This window comes from Carettochelys insculpta, chromosome 6 (assembly GCF_033958435.1).
Source record: "Carettochelys insculpta isolate YL-2023 chromosome 6, ASM3395843v1, whole genome shotgun sequence".
Lineage (NCBI taxonomy): Eukaryota > Metazoa > Chordata > Testudines > Carettochelyidae > Carettochelys > Carettochelys insculpta.
This window is the reverse complement of record NC_134142.1, coordinates 103,456,111-103,483,277: the sequence shown is the minus strand read 5'-3', so window position 1 is coordinate 103,483,277 and position 27,167 is coordinate 103,456,111. Positions and strand designations below refer to the sequence as shown.

The 27,167-nt window shown below is 40.3% G+C and overlaps 1 protein-coding gene across 1 annotated transcript in view; it reads right to left on the bottom strand.

Moving 5' to 3' along the window:
* The window catches only part of PDE3B (phosphodiesterase 3B), a 175,945-nt gene that overhangs the window by 120,078 nt on the left and 28,700 nt on the right, over positions 1-27,167 (bottom strand). The window lies entirely within an intron of this gene.

Genomic DNA, 27,167 nt, shown 5'->3' with positions numbered 1-27,167 from the left:
TCCAATACAGCTACATACCCAAGAGAGCAATTAATAAGTCAAAAAACAGTACCCAATTATGCAAGTATTTTTGAATCCTGGGGCTCCAAAACAGGGTTTAGACAGTATGACACAGTCTGAAGGAACTGTCAGTGCACTAGTACAGAGAATGTTCTTACAGTATATAATCTTTCCCTCTCAGCGGCTTTTAGTCACAAATAAAGTTGTAAAAATATATGCTTTTCCTACAAAATATGACTACTACTTACAAACAATAACTGCAGTACAGAATTAAAAATGGTAGGGAAGAGTTTTAATAATAAATTACTTAATTCACTGCATATAAACTAAAACCCAATATTTCTTTTAGCATAAAGAAAACAAAATCGTATGTGATATTTAATTTTATATATAAGAAAAAATTAACTAAAAACTTTAAGTTAATCATTTAGCAAATATCAGGCAAGCAAATAGTTTAGGCATATCCGACACTATTTTGCCCAAAATGTCTATATTGATTCATGAGAGGTTTTTTAATATGCTAATTCAATTCTTCAATTCGTTGTTCTTTTTAAAAAATAAAATGCTGTAGAAATTAATACCCTTTCCAAATGCAAACTAGAAGGCAATCAAAGTGTGCTTTTTTTTTTTGGTTTTTGTTTTTTTGTTTTCTTTTGGTTTTGGCAGTCAGCAAGTAAGGTTTATCCTAAGAGTACCTCAGTGGATGTTGACAATTGTACTGTACCAAGTGCATTCACGTTCTCTTTTGCATAGAGGAAGCTTCTGTCACTACTCGACAAAATCCATCTCTGATAACGTTAACCAATTAACGGTACTGCTCTGGCAATTACTGAAATGTATTTTCTTTACTTTTCAACCAGTAAAAAAGCAAGAATTGTCACCTACTTTTATTTACCACTCTTAAAATTTAAGGAGGATTGGACTTGCTTTTGTAGCAGTGTCCTTGTCTTGCTTAGGAAAAAGGTGTATTTTTAACGTGTTAAACACTAGTATAGATGGATCAATTTGCTGGCAGAGTTCAAACACATGGGGGTCATGCTGCTAGATTTTGAAGGAGAAGAACAGTATTCTAATTGTGAAAAAGGAAAAAAGCTTGCTATTTGAAAACAAAATCTCGCACTATGGCTGTGTCTACACTAGCAAGTTCTTTTGAATGATTTTTCGAAAGAAGGGGGCTATTTCAAAAGATCCCAGAGCATCAACACACAGCGTTCTTTCCAAAGTAAATCGAAAGAATGCAGCACTCCTTTCAAAAGCGCTCTTCCTTTCCCATTTCGAAGAAAACACGTGCAGATGCTCCACGAGCCCTTTTTCTTTTTTCCCCCCACCAAAAGAGCAGTTCTCATTGGGCCTGATTTTTCAATCCCCAGCCTGTTCTTTACAAAGAGCAGGGGCTGTGTGGACACTCTTTTGATCCACTTTTTTGTGTGTAGATGTGATTTTTTAAAAGAAGTTCTTTTGGAAAAGATCTTCCAGAAGGGCTCCTTTCGAAAGATCTCTATAGTGTAGATGGAGATTATTAGAATTATTTAAAAATACACTAACAGTTTTCTGTAAAAATGTTTTAGGTACAGTATTACTGAATGTCAACTGTGACTACATAGTTAAAGATAAAACTAATTTTCCATTATGAGACTCTCAGAAAATTTACCAAAAATCATATTGGTCTCAACATTATTAGGGTAGATGTGCAACCAAAAATGAGTATTTCTAATAGATTTGAAGTGAACCGGCCAGCAGGGTTTCTGAAACAGGACATTAAAAATAGAGATTTTAATTCATGAGTTCAAGAAGTCTTCTAAGTTTCTATTTTTTCCATATTGTAGCTAACAGAAAGAGGATAGTTAAAACTCAACTACCCAAACAGATCACAGGATCAAAGCTGAGTTGACTGAACTCTTATTTCAAAGTAATTAGCTTTTAAAGTATGAATGGCTTCGTTATGCAAACTGTTAGTTTGTCACAGCTCCACAGACTATATAAGGAAGCAGGAGAACAGAGGAGTGGGATGGAACTGTAAAGAATGTTACATCTCCTTAATGATCAAGTATGCAAGGAAGTAGAAAGCATTACTGCTTACTATAAAGGTCCTCAAAGATGCAGGCCTCCTGACGTCTGCAATAAGGAGCAGTCCTTTTTTGTGGCCTTATGAGATCTGTGAAGGCATGCCTGGCTCCTCTTTTTTATGCTTCCACCTATAGGAATAAGGTTCCTCTCCAGTAGAACATAAGATCGAAATATAAAAACCAGAAATGCCCACAGTAAATAACTCATGAAATAACTCATACAAAAGTTAAGGTTTCAGGGTGCATACCATAATAAACATTGAAACTGTTTGTGAGCTGTTCACACCTGGGCCCAAGTGGCCTAGTGGCTAGGCCCCCTGGCCAGGGCCTGTTGGGTGGGTCTGCAGCCCCCCACCCAAGCGTCTATGAGTCGAGCTTGGGGCATGGCCCCAAGAATCTAGTTCCCCCTTTTGGCAACAGAGGGGTTCCCCAGGGAGGGGGTCCCCACTGCCCTCAGTACCTAGGGGAGGGTCCTGGGCTGTGCCATCCAGCGGCTAACCGGGTTGCAGCTCTGGCCTGGGGCCTCCTGCCTCACAGCCAGCTCCTGCCTCTTCACTGGTCAGCCTCACACTGAGCTAGTTTCCCTCCCTTTATACCCCTCCAAGCCTGACACTGGCCTCAGGTGAACCGTGGTGGGGCTGATTGTGTTTACAGGCCTTTTTTAACCCCTACCTTGCCTGGCCTCCCTCTCACACTCCCACACTGTTATAGTTAAAAAAACAAATAACTAAATGTTAAAGCTGAAGGAAATTCATATTCAGTTTACGTGCTTCCAGAACAAGCTATAGAGGCACACTCAAATAACCAAGAGAATCTCAACCAGGCCTCAAAATACTCAACAAAAAGCCTAAACTCACATTTGGCAGTAGAAACAGCATTCTATTACACTGAACAATCATCAGCAAATGCAAATAAAGTAGATGTTGTGCTAGAATAGCAGCTGAGCTATTCATTTTTGGGGAAGGTGGACCTTTATAAGGTATATGAAGGTCTTAGTGTAAAAGCCAGACCCACTCCCTCTTCTTTGAGCATAAATCCATAAAGCTATAGCACTCTCAAAATACCTACTTCACTGAAACCACTCAATGGCCATTCTGTTGGCCCTTAGGATATCATTTCACTAGCTTTGTATCTGCCATATGGTCAATGTTCCAAGTTACAAAATACATTAATTTCTAATGTAAAAATAACCAGAGAAAAAATTCTTTCTATAACAAAAAGAAGCAAATGGATCACAGTACCTATTTTGTGTTTCCTTTTATATATGTCACCTTTTATAACTTTTGAGCACTTCTCTCATGATCAGTTTTCTGTGCTTTGGATGGTGAATACTAAAGGATATTGCAGTCCCAAAATCTTAAAAAAAAATAATTTTTTTAAAACGTATTCTAACCATCATAATGCTCACAAGTTTATCGGCTGGAGCTCAGTAAATTTATGTTTACAAATTCAATATTCTCTGAAATTACATTAACAGTGCTACAGAACTTGGATTTTGAAGGACTTAAACTGCATTACCAGAACATGACATAACTATTATCTCTGAAATTAGATATATAAAAGCAATAAGTGCAAGAAACCTGGCTTTCAAAACTATATATTTTGACAAACATTTCTTGCAGAACAGCTAGCAAATAGAAAATTAGTAAATATCCATTACAGGTTAAAATTTTCATTTAAATTAAATCAAGAGTAGATTGTCCTCAGGAAACTTAATTATTTGCAATTTAGTTGAATGAAAAGTCAACAAAGATGGCAGTAAAATTTAAAGGTGTATGCATGCTTGTAAATTAATTCAACTTCAGGTAGGATGTGGCTGTAAAGCATAATAGCTATTGCTGAATTACTCCATGTGTGGATACTAAGAATTCTTTGTTCCAGCTTAGATCTGGCTTAAGCCACATTAAACTAAACAGGAACAAGTTGTTACTCTTGTTCCAGAAAAGGTGTGTACGTACGTGGAGTTATTTTGAAACAGCTATTCTGAAAGGGCTCCACATGTATATAAATCCTAATAAATACATTTATACTATCTGAACTTTGAGTAAAAATACATCACCTTCTTCAGCTTTATGTACTGAATTCCAAAACCGGTAAGGAAACAAAAAATCCTGTTGCACTGGTACTCCCTGGTAGTAACAGGAAGTATAAATATTTATAGCTCAAACTGCTCAAGAAAAATTTTTAAAAATATCATCAGATGCTTTACTTCTGAATGATCGCTCTCTCTCCTGTAAACCCTTCACCCACCTTCAAAAAAAACCAATCAACAAAACAAAAATCAAGCCTCTCTCTGTCCTGTCAGTTCTTACACGCGTAAACAGCAAAAACAGTCTGCATGTTTTCTGAATCTAAAGCATAAAAGTTTTCTGCCACATAAATCACAAATTACCATCACTACCTATGATAGATTTAGCCTTGCAAAATTGTCAAATTTTGACAATGGAGCCACAAAACATCTATCTGCTTAAATTGAAGCTGATGAAGACAAAATATCAATTCTGTCAAATAAAAAGGATAAGATATTTAGATGAGTATTAAGAATAGTCAGAATGATTGTACATATGTACAAGGGATATAAAACTTCATGCTGTAAGTCACATAAACCAACTAATAACAGAGTGAGGTCAAAAAAAGCTTCTTACACTGTGAAATAGTCACTTAATTACATGTTCACTTAAAGCATCTAGTGTTGTCCACTTTTAAGGTGGATACTAGACTAGACGGACCACAGAAATTTCCAGTGTGACTAACAACATATGTTGAGCAAGAAGTCATTACTTGTCTGCCCCAAGAGAATTCCAGTGTTGGAGGGACGTGAGGCGAAAGCATGGAACTAACTATACTGATCTTACTCCAGCTATGTGCATCCCTAATTTCACTTTGCATGGCTCTGGTACACAAAACGGTCACAATATAGCAAAGTATGTGGTCACAAATCTTCATTTTAATAAAATTTCTTTTGAGAGGAGGAGGTGCCACTCCGCTGGTTTCCCCCCCTTCCCCCAACCCAGCCAATCCCGTAACTGGAGCTGCTGGTACTCATTACCAGCAAGTACTGTCACAAAAAAAGCACTGATACACATACTTCATATGTTGTACTGCCAAGTTCCTTTGAACAGTAACATCTTGCAGCTTTACTACTCCATTCTTCTAATTAAATCTTTAATTACGCTAATTTGCACAGAAGGAAATAGAATTCTGCTGTTTGATTTACAGGAGGTAGCAACAGCTAGGCAAATACAATTTCATGAAACAAAATATGTTTTTCATAAAAAATTCTCATTGGAGTAAAATAAACCCAGACATCTCATCTACTATAACATCAGGCTAATTTTTGAGTTAGGAATTTATTTTCCTGGCTTGTACTTGCATGTTTAAAAAAATATTGTCAACTTAATAGCAAACATGTTAGCAGGAAAAACAAAAATGCCACAAGCTGAGGAAGGTCGTAAGCATTACATCGGAGATGAACTTTGTTCCATTATAACACATTTCAAACATGAACACCGTATTTCAATAGAAAGCAGTTTAACAAATTATCAGTTTTTCAATTCAACAGGAAAAAATTTGATGTGATCCTTTTCATACATCCAGATGTAGCTTTTTTACACTTTGTGACTGGCACAATTTTCCCTGAAATGCAGTAAGGAATTGCTCAGATCACTAAAAAAGTTATTTCAATAATTTTTCAAATAAGGTTTCAAATATTTAGCAGGACTGCAAGATATGTTATTAATGTTTACATTCTACATGCAGCATGATTTTTCTCCCCCTTCAAGAGAAGCCCTGGCTGAACAGAACAAAAATTAGTCTACCACTATCAATTTTTTCAAAAATTTTTGAAAATCAGTTGCTAGTAAGAAAAGAAAGTCTTCTTACTCTTCGAATTCCCAGATTTTAACAAAACCCTACAACCTTCAGTTAACCATGGAATTACTATTAGATTATATAAGTGACTGCAATCCCAGACTGGATTAAAATGATTTTTAAAGACAAACACCATTCCATTTTTTTACTCGTTATATTACTTCATGGAAAGTTACAATGGCTCAGGTGCCAAAACTTTCCATTTCCATACTAGATATGTTTGGATTTCTTTTAAGTTAAAATTCCACTCTGAATTTTTTGAGTTTCTAATGCTTGTTTAAAAGATAATTACAACATCCTTTTAAGTCTGTAACATTGTATTATTGTGTACTCAAACTTACATCCAGTTTTAAGCTCTTTTTGTTTGGGAATTTCCTTAATTGAATTCATAAATACTAAACATGAAACCCAAAGGAAAATAGGGTCATAGGATTTTGAGATATATAGTACAGACTTAAACTTTTAGTGCCAGATTCACCAGTGTGCTTTTAGCTGCACTACTTAACTCTCTAACTGTGCAAAGCATCAAGACCAAATTTTCACTTTCCTCTTGATCCCCTCAATTACGGGCATCCCTTCCACACCTGAACTTTTTGTTCTCCCTGTTGAGTATACCTGATGCAAAGACCAGTTTTTCAAAAGATTACTTTCGGATTCATGGTAATATTGGTCATTATTTCCATACCTACAAGTTTCTTCTTTGGCAGGGGCCAACGAATAATACCTTTTTGCAGACAACTTCACAATGAATTGTTCCTTTTCAAAATGGCTGCTACCACCTATTAATTAGATTGAGGCAACAGAAGCCTTCAAGTTAACATTCACCCTTTCAAAATGACCACTGCCTTCGATTTTTCCAATGTGGCAGTTGTCAGCTTTGCTAAGAGCAGCTGTGGCTGACAATACTGTAAATATGAAAGTCGTCTAAGCACCATAACCGATATCAGGGGCAACTGGTGTCTGCAGGGACAGGGCAAGAATACAGGGGAGGCACATGGATGTACCACATACAGCAATTAAAATTTTGGCAGGGGACAGAAAAGTGGTACACCTCCCAAGTGTTACAAGTACCTATGCTGAAGTCAACATGAATGGTGAAATCTGCTAAGACCCATATAGTGGTGAAATACTGATTATGTCCTGGATCTCAAAGATCATTAATGGGAAGTTGGGATCTATTATTGCCAGTAACGTCAAAGCAATTTCCCTCTCCAATGACATATTAGAGGACACATACATGACATAGCTTCAGATGCTCAAGGTATAAAGATCATTCACTGTAAGCACAGTTTATTAAGAGGTCTACTGCCTACTCACAACCTTAGGATGTGACAACAGAATAGGTTGGAGTGGTGGAATCTTCTTGTACCAGCATCCACTGCACCACTCTCATGTCTCCTCAGAATCAAAGGACAGGGCTATAAAATGGGACATGAGGGACCAACAACTTCTGTTTCCTTCACTGATTTTCCAAGTCCAAACCAGAAGTTAAACACTCAGTAAGAGCGGAAGGTAAGCAGGGAGTGCAACCTTCATGTCTTAAGGGGACTCTTAATTTCCACACAGAGTATGGCAACCTGCACCACTCTTTCCAAATGAGGACAATAAGGCCTACCTGGATGATCTCTGACAGGAGTTTATCTAACCTGATCTTCAAAATCTCCAACAACCTCCTTAGGCAATTTATTCCACAGCTTTATAATCCTGACAGGAAGATTTTCCTAAGGCACATGCTAAACTGCCCTTATTGCAGTTTAATTACACTGCTTCTTCTCCTATCCTCTGTGGTTAATCAGAACAATTTTTCTTACTTCTCCTTGTAACAACATTTTATGTAATTGAAAACTGTTATCCTGTGTTCCCTTCTCCAGACTAAACAAACAAAGTTTTTTTCTATTGTTCCTCAGAGGTAATGTTTTCTAGACCTTTAATAAATTTTGTTGTTGTTCTCTGGACTGTCTCCAATTTGGCTGTCTATTTCTGAAATGTGGCACCCAGAACTGGACACAATACTCCAGTTAGAGAATACCAGTACAAGGGAGAATAGAAGAATAACTTTTGTTTTGGTTTCAACATCCCTCCTAATACAGTCCATAATGATTTTTGCGAGGTGGGGAACAGTGGTACCCCTTGACTCTTTTTAGCTTGTGATACAGTAAGGCCCCCATACTCCTTTCTGCAGTACACCCTAGTTTTAGGCAGTCATTTCCCATTTTGTACTTACACAACTGATTGTCCCTTTCTAAGTGGAGTACTTTATATTTGTCCTTATTGAATTTCATCTTTTTTACTTCAGATCATTTCTCCAGTTACATGCATAAAGCTGTGAGAAAGCCCTGATGAGCCTATCATCTAGTTAAAGGGTCATGTGAATATTTTGATATCTCAAATAAGGCATTGTGTGAATACCTGAGCTGCTGTAAATAGGACAAATGAAATGATCTTTTATGTGTGATGACTTCCTCCACAACAAATGGGTAATTTTTCAATATGAATTTCTAATAGCTATGTGCAAATAAGCATCGGGGAAACAGAAAGCCCCAAACCAGTCTTGAGTTGATAAGGAAGGGATGACAAAGATTAGCACAAATATAATAATATGTGGATATACACATCTCATAGAACTGGAAAGGACCTTGGGAGGTCATCAAATCCAGTCCCCTGACCTCTTGGCAGGACCAAGCACCATCTCTGATAGATTTTTTTTAAATATATTTGCCCCAGGCCCCTAAATGGCCTCCTCAAGGATTCAACACACAACCCTGGGTTTAGCAAGCCAATGCTCAAACCACTGAGCTATCCCTCCCCCCAGTTTGAACTTCTAAAGGTCTGAGCTTCTAAAGGTCTACAGTGACTCGGAGACCTCCATCTTTCTTTGATATTACAAAGCACCAGGCATAAAAATCCCTCACTGAAAACTCACTGGGAACTTTCTCTGTGGTACCCAATCTAGTAATGAACCAATTTCTGCTCTTGAAAGCTCTCATGAGAGGGAACCTTTCAGAGGCATGGGAGAAGGAAGGGCTAACACTGAATTTAATGAGGTAAACATGCTGAATAAGCTCCAAAAGCCAAAAGTCCATGGTGATAGTACTCCATGCAACTAAGTCCAGGTCTATACTACAGGGAAATATTGATTTAAAATATGCAATTCCAGCTGTGTGATTTGCGTAGCTGAAGTTGACATATCCTAAATAGATTTTTCCTGCTGTCCCCACAGGGGAAGGTCGATGGGATAAACTCTCCCATTGACTTCCCTTACTCCTTCAGACAGCGAGGAATATCACGGTCGACGGTGGAGCCCTGATGGTTCGATTTAATGCGGCTCACACAAACAGAAAATAGTTTGCCAAGCCTGAGAGGCTGGTGCAGAGGGACATAATGCATTAGGATTTTTGTTTACCTTGATGTTTTCTAAGGTTTGCACCTCAGTTGATACCAAACAACAGAATGTCAGAATTTCTTACTTTGAAATAATTAGAGGCTAGATACAGTTTCCTTATAATGAATTGGTACCTCCATTTTTTCCCTAAGGGGTTGGGAAATCCCTAAAGCACTTGCAGGAGGCCTACTATCTGAAGTTTTTTTTCCAGAAACCCATCTGTTCTAGTATTAAAAAGCCCTTCACTATCAAATGGGACATCGCCTTCTTGGGTTCCTGTTCCAGAGGAAACCCTTATAAATGTAACCACGAAAAGTGTCTCAAAGAATCTTGGAGGCAAAAGTGCAAGTGTTCTGCCTAGACAAGCAGGGGGAGACTGCCAAACATGAACTGAAATGACAGGGGATACCTACCCATTCCAGTGCATCCCATACTAGGACCCTAACTGTGGCGGAGCAGTCTGCCATTAGGCCAGCAGGGATCCTGACCACAATGAGCTGACTCAGACTTAGGCCATGGTTTATCCAGACCAAGCTTGGGTACCCTGGGCTACTTCCTCACTTCCCCTTGGGGAATATCTCACTCAGTAGCAAATTGCTGGGGGCCTGCAGGGAACCTCCCTAAGTCTGGGCAGCTCATCTGGGTCAGGGCCCTAGCAGTCCTGGCCAATCTTCAGCTTCCTTCAGGCCTGTAGCCACCTACGAGCTTAGGGCCTTGAGAAAGGGATCTGGTCCTTCCAGTAGCTGGACTCCAACTGAGCTCTTAGGCCTGCCTTTTATACTTCCTGTGCTACTCCCTGACATCTGCCAGGATGGTGGAGTGGGGCTCCTCCCACTATGGATCAGTGGGCAACTTAATTCCCTGCCATTACAAGGAGCATTGGTTCATCTCAGATCCTTCTGTTCTCTCCCTATGGAAATGCACTGAACTGTATTACTTCAGTCTAATTCTAGTTGTGTGTGTGTGAATGCTGGGTAATGTTGGTGACTTGTGATATACAGGAGGTCAGACAAGTTGGTTTAGTGCTCCCTTCTGGCCTTAAACTCCAAGAAATTAAGAGAATTATTTAAAAGCACAACTGCAAAACATTATTAAATTTCAGTGATTTAAATCCAGTTTCCTTCCTGCTAATTTAATTCAGATTAAATAGGCCAAAAGATCAAAAGCCTTGTATTAAACCAGGGTCAGTACTACACTGTTATTTCTTATGTTAGTACAATTAACTTTCCCAATGGAAGCTACCCAGTGTTAATTTAAAGGGCTAACAGCAATTCTAAAGTAAATACAAAGAAGAAAAATTGAGATTATGTACTTGAAAATTTATGTTTACCAATCTTCTCGGATAAAATATTACTTGATAATCACACAAAGCATGACATTTAAAAATAATGTAGTGTTTTAAAAAGATTAGGCCTACTGAATATTAGATTGCTAGTTACAATCCAGTAGATAACTCAATGAAAAGTGTAAAAGGACTGTCACTGGGACTCCTTGCAGAGCTTGAGGGAAATTCTCAATTTGTACTTAATGCATTTACTTAGGAAGGTTTTGGATCCGAGCCCAGCTAGGGCTTTACAAATTGATAAAGCATATAGGATGGTTACCAAGAAACCTAAGAGTTCAGAATGGTTACTGAAGGTTGTATTGCAGTTAGGAAATACACTTAATATAATAAAACAATAAAACAGAAATTTTAAATAATCATTTAATTTTACTACAGCTCCTTTAATCTTTGAGGCAAAGGAACAAAGTGGCTGCATCTACACATGCCCCCTCCTTTCCATTTAAATGTTTCTTTAATATAGTCTTTCCCATCCTTGACTGTCTTTTTTGACAAACATCATTTTGAAGAGTATTGTGATAGCTACTAAACTAGGCAAATAAAACTGGTAGCATCTACTCATGTTAATGAAGCAGTTCAGAAGATGCAAATGAGGCACTGACATGAATATGCAGCACTTCATTAGCATAATAGCAGCACACGTGATTTACAAGTGTCGCCTTCTGCATGCACGCCGCTCATGTAGATGGAGGTCTTTCAAAAGAACACATCCCCGCCCCCCTGACTTTGAAAGCCCCTTCTTCCTAAAACAAAACAGGCACCTGTCTACACAGGCGGCATATATTCTGAAAGCAGCACTTTCGAATCGTGCATGGCTGCCATTATGCTAATGAGGAGCTGCATGTTCAACTCAGCACCTCATTAGCATCTTCCAAACTGCCTCATTAATATGCCCCCTACAAAAGGAGGGGGCATGTGTAGATGCAGACAGTTTTATTTGCCCCATTTAGTAGCTATTATGGTACTCTTCAAAGTTATGTTTGTCAAAAAAGACAGTCAAGGATGGGTAAGACGATGTTAAAGAAACATTTAAATGTTACAGACCATAGTGCAATTTTACAGACGATAGCCATGTTTCTTCTAAATTACTGTGCCAGCTAAACTTTCAAAGATCTAATTGTTTGCGCCCCTAAAAATATTGCACATTGTTCCCAAGGAAGATTAGAACAGTCTAACATCAGAAAAAGTTACAGAATCCTTCAAATTGAGGGATGGATGAGTATATTATGTAACGATTACAGGTACATTATTTTTCATTTATCCAAAAATAGCCACAGCAATGGATAACCACTTTGTAAACTAGCAAATTTGAAGGACATGTCTAAAACAAAGTGTAAGAGGAAACTGCACTAAACAGTACAGAAAAACAAAATTAGCTAGCCCTGAAATATATTAACAATACCTAAATAGCTTTAAAACCCCCAGCTGTAAAACAGGACAAAATTACTTCTTACAAAATGTGAAAGAAAGGTTAAAATATCTTGAAGCACACAGAATATGGGCAATTGAAAAATAAGCAGGTGTGCACATATAACACAAAATCAGGATCTTTCCACTTCTATGCCTCTCTGAACTCTGCCACCAGAATCTGCAGTTTCAAAATACTGTGTAGTATATCGTATGTTCCTAATTCTAGTCACGTAAAAACAGATGTAGAGCATGGGTTATCTGTGTGGTTGTGGAACAGGCAAAAAAGCTATTTGTTTTTCCTGTCACCTGACTGCCACTATCACAGGAAAATAGGTTAAATTGGAAGCATTCTAAAAGTAGGGAGGAGAATGTAGTTGCTGAACTGAGATAGGGATGAGAAACCTCACTTAGCCCAATACAATTGCAGATGTAAGTTCTGTAACTTTCTGCAAGCTTTGTACCAGTAGGCTTGTTCTGTAGATGTAGCTTTATTCTACATGGTTCTGTTTTGTGTTATGAGCTTTGTTTTGTGGCAGCTGCTGGGTCTGTACCGAGTTTTATAAGTTGGTAAGAAATTGCTTGTAGATGCCATGAGTCTCCGGGAAATCCTTTGTAGGGGAGATTTCTTTCTCTGAAGTGAGCTTTCTTTTGTGTGAGTGAACAAAGTGTTAATGTGGGTGCATGCACGATGGAATCAATCCCTGAAGCCAGCCTGTCTGGATGACCAGCTGTCAGCAGCACCTGAATGGCCAAAGAATAACAGGAGCTGAGCCCTGCAAAAGAAACCACCCAAGAAAGAAAAAGAGGCCCCATCAAAAGAAGATCAGAGTACCATCTGCTGTTAACTGGTCACTCTTGGTCATACAGAGTCTTTGCACACTGATGATGACTCATGGTCATACAGCATCCTAGAGCAGTGGGACAGGACAAGAACTATGGACTGAAGCATATAAAAGAGGGGTGCTAAGCTATAGCTCCTCGTCTTGCCATCACCACTTGCAGGAGTTTGTTTCAACTAGCTAGAGAGGCAGGAGGCAGCCCAGGGTTCTGGCTCCCTCTCCAGGATGGATGGGACTGACCGCTCCTGAGTATTACATAAGAATGAGAGCTGACAAAGGGGTCATACAATCAGCTCACTGACCCGGAGTCTTGACATAAAGTTTATGACAGTTCTATTAACATATGAATAATTAAAGCATTTCTACTTGTTTTCAAATATTCAGTATGCCATATATTAACAGTGTACATGACTGATTTCAATCTTGCAGCCTGCTAAGACAAAGGGAGGGCTACTTATGTGACCCACTCACTAAACCTTGGTTGCCCATTGCTGTCCTACGAGAAGACAGAGAAAGGGGCAGGCCACACACATGAAAAAGGATGCAAGCACACTTTTTAGCACTACACAGATTCCAAGGACAAGCTAACTTCCTGATAGGTGACACTAGTAAGATACAGCTATAGACTCTACAGATGATACAGGAAACCAGTCTATCTTATCCCAGGGAGAACTAAAATCAGAAGCCCATATCTAAAAATCTTAGCTGTTGAACTCTTATGAAAACCAGTCTGAAAGATATCTAGGATGATTACTGTCTGTTTGTTGTCTGCTTGCCCTTGTAGCAGCCAGTAGTAGTGGTTACCCCAACTCATTGTGTGCATGCAGAGCCTGTAATCAAAAAAGTGGAGAATGGAGTTGCATTTTTCGTAACTCCTTTTCATACTGAAGACTGAGGTAGGTCAAAAATATCCCGAGATTATCACCTCAGCCCATGGGCATGGGGATAGGAGTGCAGTAGGACCCCTAAGTTTTGGGCATTCTGGCCATGTGTCCTGCTGTCCAGGATCCTGGTCACGGGCACTGTGCCCCTGACAATCAGGATTCTGGCCACCCATTGTCTCTGACGGCCTCCAGTCCTCCTCAGCTGCTGCCCCATGCAGAAGGTCTTGGCCACTGGTCCTGCTCAGCTTCTGGCCCCACCTCAAGACCCACAGGATAAGTTTCACCCAGCCACCAGGCCTGGGGTCTTGGCCACTGGCCCCATATGCAGGGTCCCTCCCAGTTGACAGGCATGGCGGGGGCCACAGCCATTGGGGATGTAGGAGCAAAATGGGAAGGGGCCTGCCTCCCCACCTCCAGAAGGAGCACGGCCAAGAGCAGAAGGGACAGGGCTTGCCCACCCTCTCCCCACCCCCTGCGAGCCCAGCGCAGAGTGGCAACAATGCACTCCTGCAGCATTTCAAAGGCGCCTGGAGTTTCATCTACAATTATTTTGGCAGCAGCGTCCAGATCTCTGGGTCTCTTTGAAAGGCCTGACCCTGAGCAACCGCCCCCTCTTCCCCACTACACACCATCGGTGCGCCTGGGCCCTGGCCACCAGCCGCAGGTCCATGGCACAGTGATGAATGGAGACAGACAGCATGGACACAGACTGCACACCACCTCTACTCCAAAAATTGTTCTTGCACCTTTGCCTCAGCATAGAATACCAGCTGGTTTTCCACAGCTAGCAAGGAAACACCTAGGAATTTGCCTGCATAGAACTCAGAAGGTTCAAACACAGGAATGAAACTTGTTATGCACTGAATGGGTACCAGCTGCCTGATAGACAGAATAAAGACCTCCGTCTACAGCACAGGCAGATGAACTATAGAGAGGAACATAAAAAAAAACACAAGGAAAAACACACTCCTTTTTTCAGACCTTTGCAGTAACAGTGAATGGAGATGGTCTTAGTCTCTTCAGTTTTGCTTTAAGTTCTTTTTGCACAAGTACCTTTTTGAAAAAATACAAATGTAAGCCCACATTCTAAGTAGCCACAATGTCTGACTAGAAATAGTTCATAGTGCAGAGTAGATTACTTTTATGCATTAATTTTTGCAAAACATAATCCTAGTACAAACAATTGTTTCATGTAAACTGTTCATTCAGCAAGAGCTACCCATATGCAAGTCTTGTCTTTGAAAACATTAACTCCTCTTATACTATAAACATTTCAGCATATATTTAAGTGTTAGTTGTTTCTTTACTGCGGTCAAAGGCTCCAAGGAAGAGTTTATGCAAATAGATACATGTAGTTTTAATGCCTTACAATCAAGGGAAACAAGACTTAACAGCAGCATCAAGTTTCACTCCAATTCTATTTAGTAAAAAACAAAAACAAAAAAAAAATCACACCTACCAATTAATTATATTTTTGAGGTACTATTCCTACTTTTTCAAAATGTTTTTATGAAGTTTCTCCAAAAAATCTCTCCAAGTAGACCACAGTCTACTGGAGTTAAAAGGTGCATCCTCATTTCCCCTCCTCTTCTCTTGATAATTTTTAGAACTTGGGAAGGCTGTAAAACTTTCTTCTAAGACATTTACACTTCTTTTGAGTCCTCATTCTAACTATGTTACACAAGCACAATAATTTAATAAAGACAATCAACCTTGTTAAAACAAGTTATAGAAAACCAGAATTCTTTTTATTATGTTTTTTCCTAACTGAAAAATAGGGAGCTGATAATGGAAGACGCAAAAATGGCTCTCAAAATAAAATTTAGCAAAACTTACTAAACTTGGTATTGCAAACTATGTGATTATTAAAAGAAAAATGTCTTGTAGGACTAATTGCTTTTCCTTTTCCAAGAGTCTGCCCTCAGCAGAAAAACCCACAGAAAAACCATCTTGTGCAGCACTGACTGACATAAGCAGTCACTAAGGAACAGCATTTGGTCCAAGTGTGGTAATGTAGAAACTCTGTTTACAATTCAAAAAGAACTAAAATATGAAGGCTTGACCACAGCTTCAGGGTAACAGTTGTAAAATTACCAACAAGAACTTCAAAAGCTGTTTTCTTAAAAGGTTCATTAAATTTTCAAAGAATGCTGATCCGCCTAAATACTTTGCAGTGACTGCTCCACCATGAGTAATGCAATAGATTTTTTTTCTAGAGAAGAAGCCATCAGTTTTGGAATGTGAGCTTTCAGCTGCTATCACTCCTATTTAATGCCTAAAGAAGAATTCAAATCCAGAAATAACTTCATTAACTATTTACATGCAGTCACGGAGTCCTGTCTTCCCATAGAAGGAAACAAGAAACAAGAGTCCACAACTTGCAGCAGGAGAAATCATAATCCTGCTTCTGTCACTATTGTCTAAACAGTGGAATATTCAAAATTTCAACCATTTCATGGAAATGGTATTAATGTATTTATTTAGGTAATATAGAACAAAATTTATTTTCAAAAACTTCCGTGATGATAAAACATCTTCAATTTTTTTCTGAGGCATAGCCATGTTTGAGTTTTTCAGCAAAAACAACAAGGAGTCCAGTGGCACTTTATGAGATACTGCTCACTCTCTCACAGAATCACAGGGCTGGAAGGGACCTCAAGAGGTCATCTAGTCCAGCCCTCTGCTTCAAGCAGGATCAACCCCCACTAAGTCATCCCAGTCAGGACCTTGTCCAGCTGGGACTTAAAAACCTCAAGGGATGGAGAATCCACCACTTCTCTAGGCAACGCATTCCAATGCTTCACCACCCGCCTGGTGAAGTAGTTTTTCCTACTACCTAACCTACACCTCTCCCTCTTCAACTTCAGACCATTACTCCTTGTTCTGCCATCTGACACCACTGAGAACAGTTTCTCACCCTCCTTTTTAGAGCTCCCCTTCAGGAAGTTGAAGGCTGCTATTAAATCACCTCTAAGTCTTCTCTTCTGTAAACTAAACAAGCCCAAATCCCTCAGCCTATCCTCACAGGTCTTGTGCTCCAGACCCTTAATCATTTTTTTTGCCCTTTGCTGAACCTGCTCCAGCAAATCCACATCCTTTTTATACTGGGGGGGCCCAACACTGGACACAATATTCCAGATGTGGCCTCACCAGTGCCGAATAAAGAGGAATAATTACTTCTCTAGATCTGCTCAAAATGCTCCTCCTAATGCACCCTAGTATGCCGATAGCCTTCTTGGCTACAAGGGCACACTGTTTACTCATATCCAGCCTTTCATCCACAATAACCCCCAGGTCCCTTTCCATCATACTGCTGCTGAGCCAGTCAGTCCCCAGCCTGTAACAATGCTTGGGAGTCTTCCTCCCCAGGTGCAGGACTCTACAGTTCTCCTTATTGAACCGCATCAGATTTCTTTTGGCCCAGTCCTCCAATTTATCCAGGTCCTTCTGGATTGTCTCTCTATCCTTCAACAAGTCTACCTCTCCCCCTAGTTTTGTGTCATCCGCAAACTTGCTGAGGGTGCAATCCAGTCCCTCATCCAGGTCATTAATAAAGATATTGAATAACACCGGCCCCAGAACTGAGCCTTGCAGCACTTCGCTTGAAACAGACCGCCATCCAGATATTGAGCCATTGACCACTACCCGTTGGGCCCGAGCATCAAGCCAGCTTTCTATCCATCTTATAGTCCAAGGACCCAATCTGTATTTCCTTAACTTATGGACAAAAATGTTGTGGGAGACCGTATAAAAAGCCTTGATGAAGTCAAGGTATATCACATCCACTGACTTCCCCATGTCCACAAAGCTTGTTACCTCGTCATAGAAGCTAATCAGATTGGTCAGGCAGGACTTGCCCCGGTGAATCCACGTTGGCTACTTTTGATCACTTTCCCCCTTCCAAGTGCTCCAAAACAGATTCCTTGAGGATTCCCTCCATTATTTTCCATGGGATTGAGGTAAGGCTGACGGGTCTATAGTTTCCTGGATTGTCCTTCTTTCCTTTTTTAAAGATGGGCACTACGTTTGCCTTCTTCCAGTAATCTGGTATCTCCCCTGATCTCCAAGAGTCTTCAAGGATAATGGCCAAAGGTTCAGCAATGACCTCTGCCAATCCCCTCAGTACCCTGGGGTGCATTAAATCCAGACCCATGGACTTGTGTACATCTAGTTTTTCTAGATAGCTCAGAACTTGTTCCTTACCCACAGATGGCTGCCCTCCACCTTCCCATACTGCATCACCTAGGACCGTCATGTGGAAGTTGACTTTGTCTGTGAAGACTGAGGCAAAAAAAGCACTGAGTACTTCAGCTTTTCCTGCATCATCTGTCACTAGGTTACCTCCCTCATCCAGTAATGGCCCCACACATGCCTGTAGAAACCCTTCTTGTTACTCTTCACATCCCTTGCCAGCTGCAGTTCCAATTGTGCTTTCGCTTTCCTGCTAACTGTCCGGCATTCTCCAGCTGTATGCTTATACTCCTCCTTAGTCAACTGTCCATGTTTCCATTTCTTGTATGCATCCTTTTTTAATTTAAGCTGACTAAGAATTTCCCTGTTAAACCAAGCTGGTTGCCTACCATGTCTGCATTTCTTACTATGCAGTGCTCATCCGGTCTCTCAGGGAGTCAAAGTCTGCTCTTCTGAAATCAAGGGTCTGTATGTTACTCCTCACCTTTCTTTCTTTCGTCCGGATCATGAAATCTACGATCTCATGGTCGCTGCAGCCCAGGTTCCCTCCCACTTCTATTTCTTCTATTAGTTCTTCCCTGTTTGTGAGCAGCAGGTCAAGTTGCGCACGACCCCTGGTCGGTTCCTTCAGCACTTGTACCAACAAGTTATCCCCAACATTCTCCAAAAATTTCCTGGATTGTCTGTGTGCTGATGTATTGGTCTCCCAACAAATGTTCGGATGACTGAAGTCTCCCATGAGAACCACGACCTGTGATTTGGAAGCTTCACTTAGCTGCCTGAAGAAAGCCTCATCTATCTCATCTCCCTGATCTGTCTATAACAGACACCAACTACAACACCACCTCTGTTACTTCCACCTCTAAGCTTAACTCAAAGACACTCAACTGGATTTTCTCCTTCCTCATACTGGAACTCTGAGCAATCATACTGCTCCCTCACATAGAGTGCAATTCCTCCTCCTCTTCTCCCCATCTCTCCTTCCTAAACAATTTATAACCTTTCATGACCGTGCTCCAGTTATGCGAATCGTCCCACCAAGTCTCCGTAATTCCAACCACCTCATACTTGTTTGACTGTGCCAGGGCCTCTAATTCTTCCTGTTTGTTCCTTAGGCTTCTGGCATTAGTGTACAAGCATCTTAGAGAAGGGGCCAATTGCCCCACTTTCTCCTCTTCACCCAGGAAACCCACTTGATTGTTCCCTCCTCTATAGCCCTTCCTGTTTTCTTTTCTTTCTCTTGAGCACCTAAGGAAGTGAGTTATATCTCACAAAAGCTTATGCCCTAATAGTCTAATAAATTTGTTAGTCTTCAAAGTGTCACCGGACTTGGTTTTGGATTTTTTTTAATGATATGGTGTTGCTACACCATTACACAGGTTGCTAACTTACTGGAAAGTTTGCCAAACACATCAAGAACTAAAATAAACTTACAATGTAAACTAAAATTAATATTTTTGAAGTAATATAGTGTTAAGCTAATAAGGGTGTGTGCCTGTGAAAGATACATAATTCTTCTGGAAGTGGTAGTGGTGATTGTAGCCAACAGACTAAAGCTGTATCTACACTACAGAGTTCTGTCAACACAAGTCACTGTTGACAGATATTTCCCAACAGAACCTATGTCTATAGAACATGTCCACACCTAATAGGGGTTCTCCCAGAGCAGCCAGACTGCACAGCCTTCTGTCAAAATAACAGCCAACCAGAAGTTCTGCAAACAGGGCTTCCTGATGAGCCAGAAGCCCTCTCTGTCTACAGAGGGTCCCCACCAGAGCGTCTACACTATTGTTCTGTCAACAGAATCCATCTACGTATGTGCTTGCCTCAAACTTTCAAGATAGAACTCTGCTGAGAAAAAGGACGTGTTCTGTTGACAGATTCTAGACAGAATGCATTTGTAGTGTAGACATTCCCTAATTTTGTCAACAGAAGGCCTCTTCTGTGGACAAAACTTTGTAGTGTAGACATAGCTTTGGAGGACTGAATGTTTTCCATTTTATAACACTGTGATGTTGCACTTACAATTTGATGGATAGGACTACCTACCTGGGAAATGTAAATTTCATAAACCTGCTGTTTATGCTTGACAAGGGGTGTTCTGCCAACTCATGATGACATAGTCTCATTTTCAGGCAAAAACACAGGATTCCATAAACTGCTGAAATCTTGAGGAACATCAGCTTAATGAACATCACTGTCTGACATGTCTTCCTGAGATACCTGCAAGAATTTTCAAAAATGTTTCTTCCAGGAGAAATGCTTTGCCTCTGGCTGGACTGGAACTGTGTGTGATATTATCAAATTAATTCTAGTCACTATTTTTAAAATAAACTGCATTTCTCAGCCTTAAATGTGGATAGGGGTTGTTTTCCCCATAAAGATGTCATGACATAGCTGTCTAAATAAGGTTCATAAATTGTTCACCTATGGTTCACAAATTCAATTATTTGTGAGCGGCTGGAGTAGCCGCTTTCCCTGGGGCTCCAGGGTGTGGAGTGCCAGCAGCTGCCACTTCCCCTGGGGCGCCGGGCAGCAGCACCGGAAGCCAAGGGCTGCCATATTCACAAAATTCAACATTTGCAAGGGTTCCCAACACAGAACCCTCGCAAATATTGAGACCCTTCAGTATTTTCTTCGCACTGGGCTTCTTGTGCCTTTTATACTGTCAATGTGAGAAACTGTTAGCTATTCTGGATTTCTTTTTCCTTTAGATTTTCTTCTCATTCAACCCTTCCTACCAGTTCTCTGTGTTTCTCTCTTCTTTTTTGAGCATTACTCTGCTGTTCTCACTCCTTTTAGGATAAGGAAGTCTATTATTTCATGATCACTTTCACACAAGTTATTTTCCACCTTAAAGATCCACAATCAATTTTTCCCTGTTAATCATAAATCACATCTAAAACCAACACTTTTACAGATGAGCTATTCTAAGCTGAAAATCTGAACCAATAATCCACTTTACTAGCTGGCAGTATGTGTTCACATCCAATGAATAATTGACTTTTTCTAATTCCTTTTCAGATCCATGCAAGAAAAAATATGGGGAAAGAATGCACAGGAATCTCACCTATTACTTATTAAACCTCCTATTTTCCTGTCTTTCACAGAGGAGAAAAATCAGGTAAGAAGCCTCCACTATCTGAGAAACACCACCCAGCTGACATATCTTTTTCTTTTCCTGCAGTCACTCACTGTCTTCTCAAGTATCCCCAAATACAGACTAATGGGATATTCTTTTGCTCCTTGACCTCCTGTGGTACCTATCCAAGAAGGACAGTTCAGATTTCTTTTACAACCCACCATGAACTGTGCAGAAACAGAATCTTTTCAACCTCACACTCAGTCAACAATTCTTCAACCAAATGCCTTTTGGGAATGATATCAAGTGGTCACTTTCTTCTCGTAATTTTTTCCTATTACAATCTACACTGTGAAGGCGTAAAGGCACAATCAGCCCTATCAGTGACAGAGGATTCAGTTTCTCTTGCAATTCGCATCCTCAGTTAGCATACTTTTGGAATTATTTCAAACTGAAGAACTTAATAACCTTCAATACAGGTGGTTCCCCATGTAGGAGTTAAAAACAACAAACACTTTCTATGGAGTTTAATTCTTGCCAAAATTACATCCATAAATATGCAAAATAGCAAACTCTGCTAATAAAGAAAAGAAAAACACCAGCTAAGTCACATATTCATTCTCCTATTTATATAGACAGGTTCATGATTCCTCATGTGGAGTTTTTGCAGCAGCAACAATCCAGTGGAAAGACTTTAGAAGTTAAAGATATACAAACGTTAAGAGACAATTTTTTATTTTTAAAAGGGGGTTTTCGCTGCTGAAATTTATCTGCAGGAGCCTATACAACCAACTTGCAATACCTGGAGAAAGACCATTTCAGATATCTGACAACATAGGGCATTCACCTTTTGTACCTGTAGTAAAAAGTAACAACAGGAGATAAAGAGAAGCTGATTTCTTTAAAGACTGTCAGGTAACTTTTAAGAACTTAAGTAGCTAAAATACGCTGTAGCTTTTCCTGAGGATGAACACTATTAGAACAATAGGATAGAATGACTACTTCCCTAAAGCATTACAAGATCCCAACTAAAACTTCAGGGACAGAAAACAAATCTAAATGGATATATCCTTGCATTTTGCTTAGCTGAGTTGATAATTCCCACAGGAAAAAAAATTAACAAAACTCATACAAATATGCATGTTGGAGAGATATGAACAGAATTGTTATACGCTTTTTCTTCCATCAAGCACCAGTAATTTGCATTAATTACTCACAAAAACTCCAAGTGTATTACTGTAGCACATTCTATTTACATGTAACCAGTTTTAATTTATATTAAGAAAAGGAACAATATAGTTTATTTCATTACAAGCAAAATTACAGTATGTACTATTTCCACCTGTAATCATTTTCTACATATAACTTAAGCAACCATTTAAATGAAAGAAATGTAGCATACATTTTACATTAAGAAACTAGCCAGAGTATTAAGCAATGTGTTCTAAATGCCAAAGATAAAAGTTGGAAGTTTTACTTTCTGGCTGTCCTCTCAAAAGTGTCTGTCATTGTTAACCATGTCTGCCAATGTAATCTTTTTATTTCAAAAGTACATATTTTAAAATTATTCCAGATTACTAAAATTTATGCTCAGATGAAGAAAGCTTTTAGTAATATTAGACATGTGTCAAAATAAATCAGTGATTCAATCTGTAGACCTCAGTACAAACTAGAACAACTTGAAATTCTACTGGGACAATTCTGTGTACTGGATAACAACTTACTTTGTTGGTATTTTTGAGTAATGCCTCTCTTCCAAAGGTAATTTTGAAATGTTTTAGAAATTTATTCCAAAATTAAAACAAATTTGAACCAGCAGAGGTATTACTGAACACCTTAATATATTTTTAAAAAAACTATATAAACACAAAAATGTGCTGAGTGAAAAACTACAAAGCGTATGTAACACTGGAGATTTTCTGAAAAAAATGGTAATATTCTAAGGGTTCAGACTGAAAAGCCAAAATATCACTAGTTTACAGAAAGCTCTCTCACAAGATTCTCCTCTTGTAAGGAGGAAAAAGGCCTTCATGATTTATTTCAAGAGTTTACATGAACCCTCTGCTACTCATTTAAAATGTATGAAAATAGAAAAAAAGCAGAAATTTGCTCCACATAGTTAAACATGAGGAAATCCAGAAGTAGCATCATCTAGTTTAACGCTACTTAACACAACAAAACATGATTTCTGTTTCAGGGATAATGTGCTCTCCACAGCTGTATGTGATAGGTTCTTGTCCAGATGGCTAGAAGGCGTCATTACCCCTTCATGGGCTCCCTGTGCAAAGAAGGAGGAAGTGGAAAAATCAGAGATGCAGCAAGAAGCAGCTGGCCCAGGTGGGGATCACAGGACAGAGCAGGGAGGAACGCAGTGATTCTGGAACAAGGGGAACTGGGGATGCTTCCACATCCCCTGGCTTGAAGCAGTAACAGAACACCAAATATGTGGCTTCCATGATCAGCACTCCTATTATGAAAATTGTTCCATCACCACTGGTAGGAGGACAATATTTATATTCTATGTAGTCCCAAAGAAGGCCTCTTTCAAGTAAGGGACAGCAAGTAGAGTCATAATATTGTATGAGCATGTGGAGGCTGAGGTTTGCCTGGTCGAAGCAGTACAGATTTCTTGGTGTAGGCGTCACTCTCCTCAGTGGAAAGAGAGTTACCCTGGAGTAACAAACTTCAGCTAATGGAAATGTAAAACATATTTCTGAGGTTCCCCTGGTGCATAAATTCAGAATTGCATTGTATCGGTTATCATCCACAGTTGGAATGCACACCCAACAAATCAAGGTTATCAATGATTACATCCAAATGTATACAAGTTTAGAGCCTGATTGAGGAGACTAATTTAGCGGTTTGCACGCTGAAGTGTTGCTTCCTTTATTCAGGAGCAAGCAAACAGACCCAGGAGTTGGTGACAACATACAGCCATAATACCATGCATTTGGTGCACTTCTGGGCTCCAACAGTGAAGCAGTTCTGAGTCTGTGCAGGTTGGGACTGCTTTAAGAAATCAAAGGAACAGGTCAAGGATGTGCATGCTCAAAGACCAGTTGATGTTCCTTATATACACTTTGGCAGCTTTGGAACAGGCACCAGCTGTTATATTTTTCACCCGGTGAAAACAATTTAGCAACAGAGGAGGGAATCATCCTGTCGATTGGACGTAAGAAGGATTTGTGGTACATCCAAGATTTCTTCCTGGGAGTGAGGATTATTTGGTCAAAATGTTTCACTTGGAGGTATGGCAAGTATCAATGGGCTGGCGGGAACCAGGTTAGAAAGGGGAAGGCTGATGGAAACCCCACAAATAGGTGGAGCCAGTTAAGGAAATAATGCCCTGCACTATACTATTTGTTGGTGGGTGTTCCCACATAGGTGAAGTGAGTAAAGTTGTGGCTTAATTAAACCACACTCTATTGCCTCCTATCTTTCTTCCAGCATGGCTGCACAACAAATATTTTGCAGTTTACAAGCAAAAAAGTTACCTTACATTTGGCTCAAACTGTGTTAGCAGTAAAAGACTTTAGAGGGGAAACAGCAAGCTCCCTGACTTGGGAATCTCAGACACATATATAAAGGACTAGGCCTTTTAACTGTTCTCGCTGATGAAGGAATTTAACTGAACAGGTAATACATAATAGATTTCTGCAGGGTGGAAAGTGTGTAACCTATTTGGTATGGGAAACTGAATCAGAGACAGCATATGGTGCTACATGAGGAATAAACACTACACTCATCCTTCGTTTAATGAGTACTTCCCTTACGAACACTCACTAAAATGAGGGACACACATACCTACCTTTGTTCACTACACGAGTGAACTTCTCCTGCTTATATGAGCAAGCCTCAGGGTGCCTGGCTGGGGAGACCCACAGCCCCGTGGCTGGCTCCACTCCAGCCATGGGGTCCCCTGGCCAGGGGCAGGGGGAGACCTGCAGCCCCATGGCTGCAGCCTTCGCCCTCCCTTCCCTCAGACATGCAGCTGTCTGACAGCCCTGCAGCTGGGCGAAAAGAGGGAGAAAGCTCTTAGCCTGGCTCCCTCCCCTGCACTGGTGGGAACATGAAACAGACCAGCTATGAGCTGATCAGTTTCCAGGTCCTGCAAGCCATGTGGAGACTGAAACCAGCCTACCCCTAGTTTCCCATCTCCTGCCAATCTAGGAGCCAGGAAACTGACCAGTTCTGGTGGCTCCTGGCTCCACTCCCCTTGAAGGAAAATTCCAGTTATGCAGGGGTTGCAGGAACAACCCCTGGGTAACTCAAGGGTTTAGTGTATTAGTCCCCCCACCTGCCCCACAGACCTCACCCTTTAATACCCCCCCAAGATCCCAAACTACCTCCAACCTTATACCCCCACAGCCCCAAACCACCCCCAGCCTTCAAGCCCCCCAGCAGCCCCAAACTGCCCCCAGCTTTGCACCCCCCAGCAGCCGCAAACTGCCCCCAGCCTTACACCCCCCGCCAGCAGCCCCAAACTGCTCCCAGCCTTAGACACTCCTCCTCCTCCCCCCACAGCCTCTTCACAGGGGCTGCTAGGCTGGGCGGCTCCCCCAGCCCTCCTGCTCTCAGCAGGTAACAGTTGTTAAACCCAATTAACTCAAGTATTAAGGTTTCAATACCTAGGCATAAGGTAATTGCTATCCCTAGTGATAGATGTAGTTGCTGGAGATGGCAGTTCTCTCTGTTGATAGATATCTGCCTGAGGCAGCAGTGTTAAGAAACTACAAATGGCTTCTTTAAAACAGCCACATGCAGCTGGGAACTTCCCAGCTGGCAACCTTTAACAAATCTAATGCGACCCATAGGCTGGGAACCCCTGCTCTACATACACATACTACACCCTATTTCTGGTGCCAAACTATTTAAATATATCAGAGTAGTACCTAAACTCAACCAGTTTATGTCAAGTTACAAGCACATGGAACGAATTGGAGACTTTTAAATGTATTTTAATGGGAATTTAGTGTCACTCTTATGAGTTTTTGCCTGTGAGCAGAAATTTGGGAACCAACTGTGCTCATATAGCAAGGGGTGAGTGTACTTGAGGAATTGTGAAAAAAAATCAAGAAAGAAGAACTCAAATAAGAATTGGCTGTCCTGAATTTAGGTTTTGTTTCTAACAAAATAGGTTATTCATAAGGAACACAAACTACATTTCCACAAAACACTTAAATTTTTGTCATGCAGTACATCATGCACAACAGCAATGCACAAGCATGAATAGTGAATGGGCCACCCTATTCCTGTGACTAAAATAAAACTGGCTCTGACAGTGAAGAACCAAGAGGCAATAGCTCTTGTGGAAGCTTGCAACTCCAGGATCAGCAACCTGCCAGCACAGCAGAGAGCCTGCCTGAAGCAGTTTTGTGGCCAGGCCTTGCCTGGGGAACTCTTGTCAGGGGGACTTGTAGAGAATCACAGAGGAGTCAGAGGAGACAGCATCTGGATCCGCAAATGACTCATTAAAGAGCCACATGCAGCTCTTGAGCCTCAGGTTGCCAACCCCTATTCTTGGACTATACAGAAACTTCACATTGTAGAAAAAGGTGGGAAGGGTAAAATTTTTATGATTCTGTATTGTTTAGGGTTTTCTGGAAGGTTAGACAAACAAAACCAAACCATAACACTGCACCTCTTTAGTATAACTTATTATGATTTTGCAAGGCGGTTACTAGAGAAACAAAATTAAAATTTGCAGATACAGCAGATTAGGGAAGCAACAATTTTTTAAAAATAAAAAATACAGATCCAAACAAACACTACTCATCTTAGGGAACAGGAGTGATATATACAAGCCAAAAAATGATCACAAACTAGAAGAAATATAACCATTCCTCAGTGATTACAACCATGAAATCAGAAAAAAATGCTGTAGATCTTTAAGTCTCTAGAAGCAAAACTAATTTACACTCAACTTTACTGGTACCAACTAATCTGACAGTTAGCAAATTCCACCCTATATATCACAGGCAGGTACAATGCAACCCTGCCAAGCAGCCAGATCTGGCCTGTGGCACAGCAGAAGTCTCAGAAAGGCTCCTTGCCTGCTTCACCTCTGCAGACCACTCAAAGCAGACAGATGCAGGGGCCAT